We start from the raw sequence: 6,255 nt of genomic DNA, 5'->3' as shown, positions 1-6,255 counted from the left end.
TTCATCTGTAAGTACAGCCACAGTGTCTGCGTGGGGGTTCAACATGATCTCAGAAAAATATGCATGAAATGTTCAGATTACTGAAGGCTATTCATAGATATTGGTAGTGATGGATCAACTGAGAGAAAGAGGAAGAGAGAGAGAGGTCAAGTGGTCCCCGCAGGCAGAGCAAGTTACATGAAGAAGTGCACTCCTGCCACACTACCTCTCTCTCACGGCCTGCACCTGTCCTCATGGGGTGCTCCGTATGATCAGTTTACAGAGGGCAGGAAGGCTCGGACATGTTAACGATGGTCTTGCACGATACGTATGCAGCACCTGAAAGTGGACACTGCCCCACTGTAGCCCCTCCCTGGGACATCCCTGAAGGACAAGGTGAAGGGAAATTCTCCCAGTGGGCAGACTTTTGAGCAGTGCACGTGGTTCTCCACTGTGCTTGGAAAGAGAAATGACCAGAAATAAGATTGTATACCAATTCGTGGCCAATGGTTTGCCTGGATGGTTGGGAACTTGGAAGTAACATGATTGGGTGGTTAGGAAACTGGTGACAAAGAAATCTAGAGAAAAAGCCCAGAGCCCAGGGGGAAAAAAAACCCACAAAAATAATTGTGTCCCGTGTGAATGCTCACAAAACAGTGACCTTGGTGGAGGAGAATTTTGATAATCAAGTGGATGGGATGCCCCATTCTGTGGATACCAGTCAGCCTCTTTCCCCAGCCACCCCTGTCACTGGGTGTGTGAACAAAGCGGCCACAGTGGCAGGAGTGAAGGCTGTGCATGTGCTCAGGAACAGCACTACCACTCAACAAGGCTGACCTAGTTATGGTCACTGCTGAGTGCCCAGTCTGCCAGCAGCAGAGACCAACACTGATAGGGCATCATTCCCCAGGGTGATCAGTCAGCCACCTGGTGGCAGGGCGATCACACTGAGAGTCTCCCATCGTGGAAGGGACAGCTTTTGTCCCTACTCAGTAGAGCCTTACTCTGTACACAAATTTGCCTTCCAGGCACACAATGCTTCTGCCAAAACTACCATCAGTGGACTTACAGAATGCCTTGATTGCTACCATGCTATCCTTGCATCAGACCAAAGAACTCACTTCACAGCCAAAGAAGTGTGGCAATGGGCTCGTGCTCGAGGACCATAGGAGAAGGGAAGGAAAAATAAGATAAAAACAGAGAGGGAGGCAAACCATAAGAGACTCTTAAGTACAGACTGAGTGTTGATGAGGGTAGGGGGTTGGGGGCAGAGAAAATGGGAGATGGGCATTGAGGAGGGCACTTGTTGGAATGAGCACTGAGTGTTGTATGTATGTGATGAAACACGGGAATCTACTCCCAAAGCCAAGACTACACTGTATACACTGTATGTTAGCTAACTTGACAATAAATTGCAAAAAAAAAAAAAAAAGACTATTAACTCCAGCAATAATAAAAAGCTGTACAAGAAAAAGAAGAAAGGAATCCTCTGGTCTTACCATGTTCTGCCCCCATCCTGAAGCATTTTGCTTGATAGAATGTGGGAAAGGCCTTTGAAGACTCAGCTACAGCATACGCTAAATGGCAATACCTCACAGGGCTGGGGCATTGTGTTCTAAGAGGCTGCATATCCTCTGAATCAGCATCTAATATATGGCTCTGCTTCTCCAATAGCCAGGATTGGAGACTCCAGCAATCTAGGGACTATTCCTAGTGACACACTAGCTAAAGCTTTCCTTCCTGCCTTATGCTTTCCTTCCTGTGACCTTAACGATTTACTGGCCTAGAGCTCATATTCCAAGTGCTTCCACTAAGAGATGCAACAAGGATTCTATTGACCTGGAAGCGAAGAGTGCCACTTTGGGCTCCTCCTGCCTCTGAATCCACAGGCACAGAAAGGAATTACTGGTTACTGGATTACTGCTCTGCGGTGACAGAGGTGAGGAAGAGTGTGTCTGGAACAGCAGATCCCTAGGGCCTCTCTTAGAACCACCTGCCGTGTGGGGCGCCTGGGTGGCTTAGTCGGTTAAGCGTCCGACTTTCGCTTAGGTCATGATCTCGCGGTTCGTGGGTTCGGGCCCCGCGTCGGGCTCTGTGCTGGCTGCCAGCTCAGAGCCTGGAGCCTGTTTCAGTCTGTGACTCCCTCTCTCTCTGACCCTCCCCTGCTCACGCTGTCTCTCTCTCTCTCCTAGAAATAAATAAAACATTAAAAAAAAAAAAAGAACCACCTGCCATGTGATTAAGATCAATGAAAAACCACAACCCAATCCAGAAAGGAGTACTAAATGGCCCAGATCCTTCAGCAGGGTAGATTTGAATCATCATACCAGGCAAAGAACCACAACCAGCTAAGGTGTTTAATCAGGACAAAGAGAATATAGAATGGGTGATGGGAAAAGGTAGTTATAAAGACCAGCTATGACCACGTGACCAGTTACAGACATGAATGCTATAATTATCATTAGTATTTCCTCCTTTCATTATATTATATACATAACATATATCTTTATATGTACCTTTGTTTTCTTCCCTCTCCTGTCTTCTTATCATCTAACATGAGATGTATTAGTTTATATCATTGTATTTATTTAAGTATTGTCAACTTTACACCATAGTAATGAGTTATGAGATACCAAGGAAAAGCGTGAACACCACCCAAGGACTTTGACCCTATTCTGAGGAAAGGGTTGGTGTGTTTCCAGCTGTATGTAGGGTGGTTGTATCATGTGGGGTGAAAGTATGACCTCATCATCATGTTTATCTGGAGAGTAAATATAGTTTGAGATGCAGATAAGTGGCAAATTGACAAAGGACTTTGTATTAATTTTATGTGTCAACTTAGCTGGGGCCATGGTCGAGTGTGTAGTAAAACATTATTCTGGGTGTTTCTGTGAGGGTGTTTTTGGATGCTTTAACATTTATTGGGTAAATGTTAAATCAACTGATGAATAGATAAAGCAATGTGGTGTATATATACAATTGAATATTACTCAGCCATCAAAAATAATGAAATCATGCCATTTGCAACAATATGGGTGAAACTAGAGAGCATTATGCTAAGTGAAATATGTCAGTGAGAGAGAAGACAAATACTATATGATTTCACTCATATGTGGAATTTCAGAAACAAAATAGAAGAACATAGGGGAAGGGGGAAAACGAGAGAGGGAAGCAAACCATAAGAGACTCTTAACAATAGAGAACAAACTGAGGGTTAGTGAGGGGAAGTGGATGTGTGATGGGGATTAAAGAGGGCACTTGTGATGAGCATTGAGTGTTGTATGGACGTGATGGATCACTGAATTCCACTCCTGAAACCTATTTTACCATATATGTTGTCTAACTAGAATTTAAATAAAAATTTTAAATAAAAAAATTTACTTGATGAACTTTGAATAAGGCAGGCTGTTCTCCGTAATGTAAGTGGTAGAACAAAAATTGATCTCCTCTGAGCAAGAAGGAATTTTGCCAGTGGACAGCCTTTGGACATGAACTTGAGCATCACCTCTCCTGAGTCTCCATCCTGCCAGCTCACCCTTTACATTGTGAACTTACTAGCCTCCATAATGGCATGAGCCAATTCCTAATGATAAATCTGTTTATAGATATATATATATATATACACACACATCTTATTTGGTTCTGTTTCTGGGACAATCCCTGACTGATAGAATTGGAACAGGGCTTCCTTCTGAGATGATGAAAACACCCTGGAACTAATTAGAGGTGATGGCTGTCCAAGACTGTGAATGTACCAAATGCCATAGAATTGTACACTTTAAAATGGTTAATGGCTGATGCTCAGCATCCCTCCTCATCAGGGAAATACAAATTAAAACCACACTGAGATACCACCTCACACCAGCCAGAGTGGCTAAAATGAGCAAATCAGAGGACTCTAGATGCTGGCGAGGATGTGGAGAAACGGGCACCCTCCTGCACTGTTGGTGGGAATGTAAACTGGTGCAGCCCCTCTGGAAAACAGTGTGGAGGTTCCTCAAAAAATTAACAATAGAACTCCCTATGACCCAGCAATAGCATCGCTAGGAATTTACCCAAGGGACATAGGAGTGCTGATGCATAGGGGCACATGGACCCCAATGTTCATAGCAGCACTCTCCACAATAGCTAAAACATGGAAAGAGCCTAAGTGCCCATCAACAGACGAATGGATCAAGAAGATGTGGTTTATCTATATGATGGAATACTACATGGCAATGAGAAAGAATGAAATCTGGCCATGTGTAGCAACATGGATGGACCTTGAGGGTGTTATGCTGAGCGAAATAAGTCAGGCAGAGAAGGACAAATATCATATGTTTGCACGTATAGGAGGATTAGGAGGAACTTGACGGAGGAACAAGGGGGAGAAGAAGGGCGGAAATGGTGGGGGAAAGGGAGAGAGGCAAACCATGAGAGACTCTTGAATGCTGAGAACAAACTGAGGACTGATGGATGTGGGGGGGAGGGGGGAGACAGGCATGGAGGAGGGCACTTGTGGGGATGAGCACTGGGTGTTATATGGAAACCAACTTGACAATAAACTATTTGTAAAAAAAAATAATAAAAAATAAATTCCATTAAGATTCTAAAATAATATTATTAAACTATATTAATAAATAGAAAAAATGGTTAATGGCCAATTTTATGCCATATGAACTTTGCTGCAATAGGCAGAAAAAGCGATGATGTCATTAATGTTTGCTTGTAAATCAAACAGCCTTGACACTTTATGAGTGCATGTACTCAGACTGTACACGTATCCAGAAAAGACAACATTATGACCAAAGTCCAGAGCACTTTCATTATTGGTGTCTCTCTGCCTGCCCCAGTGTAGAGTAGAAAAGAAATCAGATGACAGCATTCTGTGGTCAATCTGATCCACGTCTACATGTTGAGCTTCCTTGTGTCCTGCAAAATTCTGCCTCCTTCTTTGGTTGTCCCCAACATCCTGGACCTGTGTATAAGCACCCTCCCTATTTCACCCATCAGGACCCAAACCCCAGTGGGTGGGTTCTGTGGTTGCTATCCATGGTGCTGATCGGGACTTGTCTGTATTTCAGCACCAAGGCCAGAGTCTGTGGGGGCAGTGGGGGCAAAGTTGCCATATTCTGATATCTAGGTTGGCAAGTTTGCCTTAGTGAGCCCCCATTTTTGGTCTTCCTATATAGTCTCCACGCAGGGGTCAAATAAATATTCTGTCAAAACTTGAGGGTAAGTTGGAAAAATATAGAGGGATGTCAGTATTTGACATTAACTCAGGCCCCCTTCACAATCTGTGCATCCTGAACGGAAACAGAATTCAGAAGCTCAGAATGTTAGCCGGTACTAATGTTAGCTCAAACTCAGAAGATCTCTTACCAGACCAAGTTCAGGGTACCAGCTTTTGAGTATGGTCGAAGGATAACAGACTTGGGGGTACAGCAAACTGGTTTCAAAGCGTAGAGCTGCCTCTTGCTAGCTCTGTGTCCTTGAGAATATCACTTCACCTCTCTGAGGCTCATTCTGCTTTTCTGTAAGATGGTTGCCTGCTTCTCAAGAGTGTTTGGAAGATTGATGGTCAGAGATTGTTATACTCTGCCTTTCACGGGAGGCAAGAAGTTCAACTAAGTAGGCAGCATCTGGAGCCAGGTAGCCTGGGATTTGAGTGTAGGTCTGTTTCATTAACTACATGACTTAGGGAGGGTCACCCCTCATGCGTCTGTGTTGTCATCTCTAGAATGAGGATAAAGCTAGGACCTATTTCACAGGGTTTTGGTAGGAAACTAAACAGTTTTATGTGTGGCGTGTGGAGTAAAGTGCCTGACATAGAGTTTGCACTCATGCAGGAATGGGAACTGTTATTACTATTATTGCCATCATCACCATCACCCTAATCATTATGTGCCTAGACACAGCCTGCAAAACTGCCTACGTTCAGGAATGATGGATGCTCTTTGGTAGATTACTGTTAGAATCACAGACAGCTAGTACAGATGAAGACACTGAGGCCAAGAGCTGAAAGTGACTAGCCAGGGGCCACACAGGCAAGAGTAGGTGGAGATGAGGCCCAAAGCCAAGCCTGTATGATGTCAGTGAACGGGCTTTTACCACAATCCCACCTGCCCACATTTAGCATCAAGGCAGTAAGGATCTTAGGAATCCCCTCTACCACCCCAAAAGGAAGACCGAGGCTCAGAGTATTTGGCCCGGAGTTTGGCCCTTCCCTCCTGCCTCAGATGTTCCACTGGTACCAGAAGAGTTGCTCTTGCGGTGGGCTCCCAGGAACTTTTCCTG

General features: G+C 44.4%; 1 protein-coding gene across 1 annotated transcript in view; it reads left to right on the top strand.

Moving 5' to 3' along the window:
• The first annotated feature begins 1,482 nt into the window (after window positions 1-1,482).
• The window catches only part of CDC42EP5 (CDC42 effector protein 5), a 14,623-nt gene continuing 9,850 nt past the window's right edge, over window positions 1,483-6,255 (top strand). The window contains 1 exon segment of the mRNA XM_077757074.1: window positions 1,483-1,918. The gene's annotated coding sequence lies outside the window, so the exon portion shown is untranslated.

The sequence above is a fragment of the Crocuta crocuta genome, unplaced genomic scaffold, assembly GCF_008692635.1.
Source record: "Crocuta crocuta isolate KB4526 unplaced genomic scaffold, BGI_CrCroc_1.0 scaffold142, whole genome shotgun sequence".
Taxonomy (NCBI): Eukaryota; Metazoa; Chordata; class Mammalia; order Carnivora; family Hyaenidae; genus Crocuta; species Crocuta crocuta.
The sequence above is the reverse complement of the archived record's forward strand: the minus strand, read 5'-3'. Positions and strand labels throughout refer to the sequence as shown.